Below are 10,611 nucleotides of genomic sequence, written 5' to 3'. Positions count from 1 at the left end.
TGACTGCCTTTGGAGACAGAGCGCAGGTTCTCGATGGGAGTCTGAATACCGATGATGCCCCCACACCCATGGTGAAGAGAGGGCAGGAGGGCAGGTGCTGCTTCTTGAACAGATTGCATCCTAACAGTTAGGGACTGTGGCACCAAGGTGGCAGGACCCCAGAGAAGTGAAGGATGTAGTCTCTGCAGGCCTCCATGAGCTCTGTTTAAAAGTTCAAGCACTTGGGCTTCTCTGGTGGTCCAGTGGCTAAGACTGTGTGTGCGAAGTCACTCCAGTCTTGTCCAGCTGTTTGGGACCCTATGGATCGTGTAGCACGCCAGGCTCCTCTGCCCCAGGCAAGAACACTGGAGTGGATTGCCATGCCCTCCTCCAGGGGATCCTCCTGATCTGGGGATCTTCCCGATCCAAGAATCGAACCTGCATCTGTTGCGTCTCCTGCCTTTGCAGGCAGGTTCTTTACCACTAGCACCATCTGGGAAGCCCCAGTGGCTAAGACTGTGCTCCCAATGCAAGGAGCCTGGGTTTGATCCCTGGTCGGGGAATTAGATCCTGCATGCCACAGCTAAAGATCTTGCATGCCACAACTAAGACCTGGAGCAGCCAAATATATATATATATATATAAAATCGAAACACTCCAGGTACAAGAGGAAAAGGGACGGGCTCTGGCTGCCATCAGCCTGGCTGGAGGGAAGATTCCAGCTAACAAGAACAAGCAGGAAGGGCTCAGAGCCTCACCAAGGCTTTCTCAGACGGGCGGGGCTGTGTTCCCACATTTGAGAGACAGCAGGCAGAGGCAGGCACGGAGGATCAGGGCTGGGTGGGGAGCAGCACATCTTGGAGTCGGCCGCCTGCTTCCAACTCTGGCTCACCTTGGAGCTGTGTGGTCTTGGGCACGGCAGTTAACCTCTCTGGGTTTCTGATTCCTCAACTGGAGGTGAGGATGGTGATCATGGTGCCCATCTTGTGAGGGGGTGAAGGATTAAGTAAATAGATCCATTGTTAGGGCAGTGGTGCTGATGGTCATTTAGCATGGTGGATGAGCCAAGACCACAGTAGGGGAGGTCGAGGGAAGGAAAGAAGGATCTCCCAAGGCCCACCATGTGCCAGGGGCTTTATGCCTCTTTCAGCCTACAAATGGGGTCAGCGCTCAGAGAGGTTCAGTGTCCAGCCTGAGTCACACAGCGGGGTGATCACCCACCAAGGCTCGCTCACTGACTCCTCCAAGGTGGGTGCTCCTGTCATCCCCATTTTACAGAAGAGGAGACTGAGGCACAAAAAGACCAGGCCATCTGGCCCCGAGGTCACAGAGTTCATTGTAAGCTGGCGAGCTGGGGTCCAGCCAGCAGTCTGGCCCTTCCCACTCAGTTGTGCCTGATTCAGATTCACAGACCTCGGGCTGTGGGGAGGGTGGGTGAGCCGGGTGCTCATGGGATGTGCCCACAGCTCTCAGGACCAGGCCTTCCTCACTTGGTGCTGAGTCTCAGTTTTCCCAAGACGGTCTGCCCCTGGCAACATGTCTCTCCTGGGATCTCCGGTTGGTTCCCGTGACCACGGTCAGGACATCCCCAAGAGACGTTGACCTGGCTCTCATTCAGGGTCCCACACCCTCCATGCCTGGCAGCCACCCTCAATGATGGCAGCATGGGTGCCATCATCTTCAAAAGACCCCATCCCCTCTCCCCAGCCCTTTCACGTGCTCTGGGTCCAGGGTCCAGGACCTGCCCCCAGCTCCCCCCGGGTGCTGGCTGCTGTGTAAGGGGATCCCTTACTCCCCAAGCCATCTGGCAGCCCCGTGAAGGTGTGAGCGGCCACGCGTGGACCATCTTACCGTCTGCTGTCCTGCCGTCAGGTTTCCCGATTCTGGTCACATCGTGACCACACCTGCCTGCCGCCTGCACTCTCCTTCCCTGGGCCCTGGTTTGGGGTGAAAGCCTTGCTTATTAGTCAATCTGGAGCCCACTTACTGTGAATTACCAGGCCTGATTGATATTCATGAGTGGATACGTCTGAAACCTCAGCTGCCACGTGACTCTGCCTTGGGGAGGCGGCTGCTCTGAGGATACGGGGACCTGAGCTGCCCCACACGCAGCAGGGCCCCCGACTCACAGCTGTCCATCCCCGGCCATGGACGGACTGGGAGTGAAGCAGGGCTCTCCAGTCTGGATGGTGGCAGAGAGGAGGGCCTGGGCAGACGGTGGGGAGTAGCCAGATGGTTTCCAGACCCTAGGAAGTTCAAGTCTGGCCTCTCCGAGCAGGAACCAGGAGGAACCACTTTGCAACACTCCCTCTCTCCCCTCACTGCCCCCCACCCAGATTACCAGCTTCCAAAGGCCAGGGCAGGTGACCTAGGGATTGGACAGGAGCCAGGCTGCAGAGGCTAAACCCCAAACTCCGATTTTCAAATTGAAATGTTTCCCAGAGAAAACGGGCTTTGAACGGACTGAGTCTTGGGAACCGGAATGAACTGGATCTGGGTGGTGAAAGAACCTGGGGGCTTTTTTAAAAATGGGGGGATGGGAACCATGTCTCACACGTAGGATGAGACACTGTGGGGAAGGGTCGGCTCCCCTTTGAGGAGGATTGGGATTGAGCCTCCCCCACTTGGAGGGAATCTCCCAGTGACCCCAGGCAGTGCTGGGGCCCACCCAGCTGTGAGATCAGAGGGCAAAGAGCACAGACCCTTCTGGCAGGAGGCTATAAACTTGCTGGTCCACTGACACCTGGGGGCTTGATGAGCTCCATCTGGGTCCCTTGGCAGCACAAACGCTCCTGAAGTGAGAAGATACATCAAGGAGGCCAGACTCACCTGCCTGGCTAGAACTTTCCTGATTTTAGCAATTTAAAGAGTCTCTGAATGGCCTGCTTCTCCAGAGGCTGGACTAGGGACGACCTTTTTTTTTTTTTTTTCAAACATGAAAACGGGTATTTATTATAGAACAATTTTTAAAGATTAATTAAAGGCTTTAAACAAAAAACAAGCAAAAACATAATTCCACACACTGACATTGACTTGGTAGCATGGAAATACTTCAGCCCGAACAGGCATGTTCGTCTTTGATGAATTTACACATAATAAATTCTCATGACATGATTCCAAAATATATGTATGAACCGACATGACATGATTATAAACATAAGTGAATTTAAACCCTGGTATTAGTTTACATGAGTTCAATTTAAGGTCAGTGACTTGGTGGGAAACCCCACACTTGCGGACAAGCTCTTGAAGGCTTCCTTTTTTTTTTTTCCAACAAAAGCTCTCACATGTTTATCACTAAGCCAAAGCCCTCATTGAGCAACACCGACGAGAGAAACAGCCTTCCCATCTGTCCCATAAGACACACGTGCCTGTTCAGACAGTAGTGACGTTCTCTCTACTGTGATGTGATCAGACACAAGTGACCTGGACACCACATATGTGGGTGTCACTTCCTATGCGAGGCTCCTTACAACCCAGCCTGGTTCTTCTCCAATGTCTTCTCTTGGGGTCGTACCTGATTTTATTACCAGTTTTCATTCAAATCCACTGGAGAATGGGATGATTCTGCTTTTGTTTCCTGGCCAGGAATCGCCTGAAAGTCTTGTGAGAAGACATGGTGAGGACCACATTCAGCCACACATAGGATGGCCGGGGGCTTCCCAGGGGGCCAAGTGGTAATGAATCCACCTCCCGACACAGGCGATCCTGGTCCAATCCTTGGGTTGGGAAGATCCCCTGGAGGAGGAAATGGCAACCCACTCCAGTATTCTTGCCTGGAGAATCTCATGGACAGAGAGGAGCTTGGTGGGCTACAGTCCACGGGCTCGCAAATATCGGACTCAACTGAGCGATTGAGCGCAGCGTGGCAGAGACGAGAAGACAGCTTCCTTGAGTCAGCCTCCATCTGCTTTAAAACCGTGGATTTTGGGGTTTGTCACAACAAGAGGACATATACTCTAACTGCTACACCGTGTGTCTGCAAGGTCACCACAGCTGGCTATATTCCTAGCTGGCTCCTGTTCTTCAGTTGAGCACCAGGAGAAGCTGGCTAAGCATCTCAGGGTATACAGAAGGTCTCGCAGCTCAAAACTGTTGCGGTGACATGTTTATTCCACAAGGGCTGGGCGTAGAACTCGAGAGTAGAAATCCTGGAGCGGGAGGAGCCCCACATCCTAGCTCCTCTGGGGAGCGCAGTTGGAGAATCAGTAGAGGAACCAGTGTTTTGGGCTATGTCTTCTCAAGCGTCCTTCCTTCTCCCAAGCAGTCAAAACTTTGACTGTGGGGCGGTGGCCAGTGTAGATGCCTGGAGGGAAGGAGACCTGCCTTGTTCCAGCACCTTTCTGGAGTATTAGGGGTGGGAGGCTCCCTTCAGTCCTCAAGCCTGTTTCCTTACCTGCCTCGTCTCAAATGAGACTCAGCCCTGTGTTGTGGGGTGACACCCAGATGTGCAAGGTGGTGGAAGCATTGTGGCCTGGAATCTTTTCGGGGGACCAGGAGAAGGGAAGGGCTCCTGACAGTTCCCAGGGAAGGAAGGAGCAGCTGCCATCCAGAAATCTGCACGACCACAGAGAAATGTTTGCTGTTGGCCTGAGCCCAAGGATGGGGCACTGCAGCCCCAGAGGATCGTTTTCATGAAAGCTGCAATTAAGGGGAAATGGGGTCTATTAAGGAAGCTGGAGGGGATGTAGCCCTGGCTTCTGGCGATGCTCTAATTAGATCGCAAGGCCTCTCTTATTTTGTTGCTGAGCCAGAAGGTCCTGGGCTTGGGGCTTGTGCTGGGTGGTGGGTGATGGCGAGAGTGTGCCCGGGCTCGGGGAGCACGTCTGCTCCTAGGGGACTGGGGGTAACGACAGTGCCTGCTTGTCTAGGGCTTGCCACGTGGCAGGGATCACACTGTACCCGTTTGATCCTCTCAACCTCGGGAGTCGTAGGGCTGTCGTCCTCAGTTCATGGATGAGAAGACTGAGGTTCAGAGAGGTCGAGGAGCAAGCTCAAGGTTGTGCTGTAGGTCAGCAGCAGAGCTGGGGTTCCAGCCTGGGGAGCCTGGCGGGGTCTGGGCAGAGGCAGCAGAGTGAGAAAGGCACAGAATGGGGAGCAATACTGCGGTGTGACCTCGGGGAAGCCACCCACCCTCTCTGGCGCTGGCTTGCTGAGCTGTAAGATTGGAAGGGCTTGCTTTAGATCAGACAGACTTGACGAAGAGGGCCAGACAGTAAATATTTTGGGCTTTGCAGGCCATACAGTCTCTGTTGTATTAATAACTACTCAGCTCTGCTGAATCAGCAGGAAGGCAGTCTAGACCATCTGGAAGCCAATGAGTGTGGCTGTGTGACAATAAAACTTTATTTACAGAAACAGGCAGCGGCTTGATCTGGTCCACGGGCTGCAGCATACAGACTCTTGGTTTAGGTCACTCATGTTCCTTCTCTACCACTTCTTTATATCACATTCATGTTCTTAAGAATTTTCTTTATACAAATTCATTTTTTTAACCTGCTTCTTACAGTTTAGCAAAACCATTGGTTTGATGAGCTAGCTGTGTAACATACATGTGAAAATAAACCCATAAGTTAAAAAAATAAAAGCTCAGGGACTGCCTAAAATCATCTCGTGTGCCATGGAAGGGGTCTTCTGGTGGTTCAGTGGTAAAGAACCAGCTTGTAAGGCAGGAGCCACAGAAGACATGGGTTCAATCCCTGGGTCAGAAAGATCCCCTGGAGGAGGGCATGGCAACCCACTCCAGTGTTCTTGCCTGGAGAATCCCAGGGACGGTGGAGCCTGGTGGGCTGCGTCTATGGGGTCGCACAGAGTCGGACACGACTGGAGCGACTTAGCAGCAGCAGCAGCAGCAGCAGCAGGAGTAACTTAGCACTTATGCCTCGGAAGCCTGTATTCCATGCTTCACCAAAGTGAGTGTTAGTCGCTCAGTCGTGTATGACTCTTTTCAACCCCATGGATTGTAGCCCGCCAAGCTCCTCCGTATGGGATTTTCCAAGCAAGAATACTGGAGTGGGTTGCCATTTCCTTCTCCAGGGCATCTTCCCGACCCAGGGATTGAACCCTGGTCTCCCACATTGCAGGCAGACGCTTTACCATCTGAGCCACCAGGGAAGCCAGTGCTTCATGAGACATATATATCAGTAGTTTTCTGCCCACTCAGGTAGTGGGGGCCAGACCCTGTATCCTGCCTGACTTTGAAGACAGCGGTTCTATTTTCTCTGTTTTCTCCATTGGAGTTCTGCCTGAGGCTTTTGCTTGGAAAAAGGGGTCCTGTGACCCAAAGAGTTTGGAACACTATAAAAGTAGCTTCAAAATGAACTAGGAACTGGTGAGCTCCAAGGGAGGACATCCCAGCTCTTCCTGCATGGGGCTCTGAGTACCACACTGCTTTTTGGATTTCTTAAAGGGAAAAACATGATTTTCTAGTATGCCTTTGACCCAGCCCTCTCCCCTGAACTAGAGATACACATCCACCAGAAAGCTCTCCATCTCCACCTGACAGCTGTCTCCAACCAAATACATCAAAAACCCAACTCCTGGCTTCCCTCTGGGCCAGCTCCTGCACTTGGCCTGTCTCAGCACATGCTGCCTTCTTTCTTCCAGTTGCTAAAGTCCCCAAGCATGCCTCCACAGAGCCTGCAGCCAGACCTCTAACCTGTCCGCTGGGCTTCACTTTCTGGGACCTTGTCACCTCTTCCGTTGGTCAAAGCTGCCACATCTCTCCTGGATTACTGCAAGGGCTGTACCCCACTCCCCAAACCAAAATGAGCCTGCGCAGTGGGCTCTCCCACCCCAGGGACCTTACTTCCACTGCCCTGCCACTTACCCCCTCCGCTCTCACACCACCTCCTCGGGGAGCCCTCCCTTAGCCCCTCCAGACACCTCCGCATGGATAGTAGCCTCAGGGGCACCAAAGGCGAAAACATGTGCTTGCTGTCTCTCCACATTCCACTGACAGCTCCTGGGGACCCTGGACGGTTGCCTCCAGCACCCAGGGCTGGGCGTGGTGCACAGATGCCTCAGTAAACACCTGTGGGATGCACGTGCCCAGGTGTTCCGGGTTCAGTCCTCTCCTTGGCTCTGCAGCAACAGGAGCCCCCAGGGATGAGGCCACGGGCTCTGCCCTCGGGAGCCGACTGTCCTCCGGGAGTCTCAGGGGGTGCCCCATCACCCTGACTCTCTACCTTGGTGCCCTCCACAGCCACACTGAGCCTCCAAAAAGCTCCCGTGTAGTGGGGGTCGATGGCGTTTGATGGTGTTAAAAACAATATCAAAAAGCCTGTTCGGGGTTCATGGCAAGTAGATGCTGAGCAAGAAGAGCCTCACTGGGGGGAAAGTGATTTGATGGCTTTCATTCCAGCTGCCCTGAGGTTGGGTTTGGAGTTCCGGCACATGTTGGCCTTCCTTCCTGTGCCTCAAGCTCCTCATCTGTAAAATGGGGACAGGAGTGCCGTCCACCCCCGACACAGGGCGAGGAGAGGAGGGCGTGCATTTGCAACCCACACAGGGCCAGGCTCTCCGGCGAGCATGTGCTGCCTCGGGCAGAAAAGTGCGGAGCTGGGCGTGTCCCACAGGCAGCCCCTTGCGCCGTGTCACCTGGGGGCACGTCACCTGTCCCTCTGATGCTCCTTTTCTGTGCATCTCATAAATTTCCCTTTCACAGTGGCTGGATCAAGTGGCATCCATTCCTTCATCAGATATTTACAAGCACCTCCAGTACTCTTGCCTGGAAAATCCCATGGATGGAGGGGCCTGTTGGGGTCTCGAAGAGTTGGACACGACTGAGCGACTTTACTTTCAATTTTCACTCTCATGCATTGGAGAAGGAAATGGCAACCCACTCCAGTATTCTTGCCTGCAGAATCCCAGGGTCAGAGGAGCCAGGTGGGCTATACAGTCCATGGGGTCACAGAGTCGGACACAGCGGAGCAGCTAAGCATAGCACAGGTGCCAGGAAGGCGCTCAGGTGTTATGAGGGCCATTCTAACAGGGGAGCCTGGACTGTCCAGTGTAGAGTTAGAAAAAGTCAGCTTGGGGAAGGTGCTTATTTCAACAGCTGGGGCAACATGAGAGAACAGATTATTATTAAGCCAGGATTCTATTAATCTGCTATTATTAATACTGCTTAAAAAAATGATCGCATATTATTAATGAAGCTCAGCAGAGAGAACCCGAGGCTTTTTTTTTTCTTTTTTTGTGGGATGGGAGCACGTGTTCCATTTCTGCAAGGAGTACCAAAGGGTTAAAGTCATTTTCATTAAAATTTAAATTTCAGCAGGCGCTCACTCTCCCTTCGCCGTCCTTTGAACGTTTGACTGGCAACCATTTCATATTTCAATCTCGGCAGAACAAATTGAATTAGATGTTGAAACCAAACTCGGCTCTGTTCACCAAAGCCTGCATGCTCGGCTTGCACTAATCCCTTCCTAGAGGCTGCGGAGCTCGGGCGGGCGCTGGGAGGGACGGGTCCTGCCACAAAAGACAAAAGAGCCCAAGGAAGGCCGTGAAAGGAAAGGAGGAAAAACCACGGGGGCAAAGGCCGCTGGAGATTTGTCTTCTGCCTGGTTCGTGGGTCTCAGCCTGGGAGAGACCCTTGTCTGGATACAGACCATCCTGGGCACCCAGCACAGAGCTGAGCCCACAGGGACGCCCAGTGTGCAATGGATGAATGGGTGAATGACGCAGCAGCGGCTGGCTTTGAGGACTTACTGCACCAGCCTCTCTCTGCCTCTGGTCTCTGCCCTCCCTCCCACCCCCATAGTCACCACAAGGTGCCTGGCATCCTTCCTGGGGTCAAGGTGCTTCCGCTCGGACTGGGTTCTCTCTGGTCTCGTGATCCTCCATGCCAGCCCCTGCCTGGTGTGCAAACCTGCTGGAGGACATCAGCTCGGCTCTCCCGAGAGGGAAGAGGCAGGCCTCACACCCTGGCATCACCCCAAGGCTGAGGGCCTTTGCTGGCAGGATGCTGACCAGGGCCTTTCTTTAAACGGCTCGGGTCTGTGCGATGGCCCAGAAGCAGACCCAAGGACCTGAGCCTGGCGTACAGGCGACACTGGTGGGGGTGCTGCTGCCCACGGGTGACCCCAGGATTGCAAGGGTTAGGAATGAGCGCAGCAACACCTAGGCGGTGGATCCTGGGGGAGGGGGCAATCGTGGGCCCCTCCCGAGTCTGCTGTAGGCTCTGTGACGAGTGATTGTGTTAAGTGCTGGGCAGAGGGCACCCCCTCCAGGCTGCCTTCCAGGATACCACGGCTCCTTCCTATCATGTCCTGCCTCCTGCTGACTCCCACCCAGTCCTGCCTGTGCCTCCAGCGTGGCCCCAGATGGTCTGGCATGTACACGTGAGGTACTGACTTCCTTAGGCATTTCCTGGGTGTAGCCCCATAAGTTTTCTTTGTTGAATAATAAGGATCATAATTACTACTACTACTACTACCGTTACTTATGGAAAAGGGAATGGCAACCCACTCCAGTGTTCTTGTCTGGAGAATCCCCATGGACAGAGGAGCCTGGTAGGCTACAGTCCATGGGGTCGCAAGGAGTCAGACACGACTGCGTGACCATCACTCACTCACTCACCATTACTTACGGTTCACTAGGTATGAAAAATCAAAGTGTTAGTTGCTCAGTTGTGTCCGACTCTTTGTGACTCCATGGACTATAGCCTGCCAGGCTCCTCTGTCCATGGAATTCTCCAGGCAAGAATACTGGAGTGGGCGGGCAGTCATTCCCTTCTCCAGGGGATCTTCCTGATCCAGGGATTGAACCTGGGTCTCCTGCAATGCAGGCAGATTCTATACCACCTGAACCACCAGAGAAGCCCAATAGTCTGCTGAATCCTTTCCTTCCAGGATCCCTTTTTTCTTTTTCCTTTGGCTGCATCACATATCTTGCAGGATCTCAGTTCCCCCACCAGGGACTGAACTGGGCCACGGCAGTCAAAGCACCAGGGAATCTCCCATCAAAGACCTTCTAGTTAGTCCTTACAAAAATCCTGCAGCGCTGGTTCTCTTTACACCCATTTTAAAGACGTGAGAATCAAGGCAAGAGGTGCTGAGGTCATACAGGCAGTGGGTGGCATTGCTGAGATCCCAAACCAGGCCTTCCTGGACTCAGGGCCCATGTGTTCTGACCCCTGCCCCCTCCTGCAGGCTGACCCCTTGTGTTCTGCAGCAGGGCTGGGACCCTCTTCATCCATCAGAGGTGTCTGTCCCGCCAGGCTCAGGGGCCTCAGCTGCCTCTCTTTCTCCCATCCAGGCCCCAGGTGTCAACACCCCGAGCCCAGAGGCCTTGTCCAGATACAGATGGCCCCACTTCCCTCACACTCCCTGGGCTTTTGGCATCACCTGCCCTCTCTTGGGCACCTAACTCTAGCCTGGCCCCCATCAGGGGCTCTTCCTAGCTCTCCCTGGACCATCTGGGAGGACACAGGTCCTCTGGGAAGGGGTGAGACTGTCTACATGAAAATCAGACAGCTCATCCTTCTTCAGCCGTGACCTCTGTGCTTTATTTCTGGAATCTCTCTCTGAGATCTGCAGTGGTTTGGGACCAGTGACGTCCCATGATTGCTCAAGCTCGCCTGAAGCCCCTCTCTGAAAGCCCCCTATGCTCCACTTCCCAGGTGAGCCC

At 53.8% G+C, this 10,611-nt stretch overlaps 1 pseudogene; it reads right to left on the bottom strand.

Annotated features, from left to right (window-relative positions):
• Window positions 1–2,908: 2,908 nt before the first annotated feature.
• LOC114118898 (large ribosomal subunit protein eL39-like) lies at window positions 2,909–10,286 on the bottom strand (annotated as a pseudogene).
• Window positions 10,287–10,611: the final 325 nt, after the last annotated feature.

The sequence above is a fragment of the Ovis aries genome, chromosome 17 (assembly GCF_016772045.2).
Source record: "Ovis aries strain OAR_USU_Benz2616 breed Rambouillet chromosome 17, ARS-UI_Ramb_v3.0, whole genome shotgun sequence".
NCBI classification, from domain to species: Eukaryota; Metazoa; Chordata; class Mammalia; order Artiodactyla; family Bovidae; genus Ovis; species Ovis aries.
This window is presented reverse-complemented; position numbering and strand designations above follow the sequence as displayed.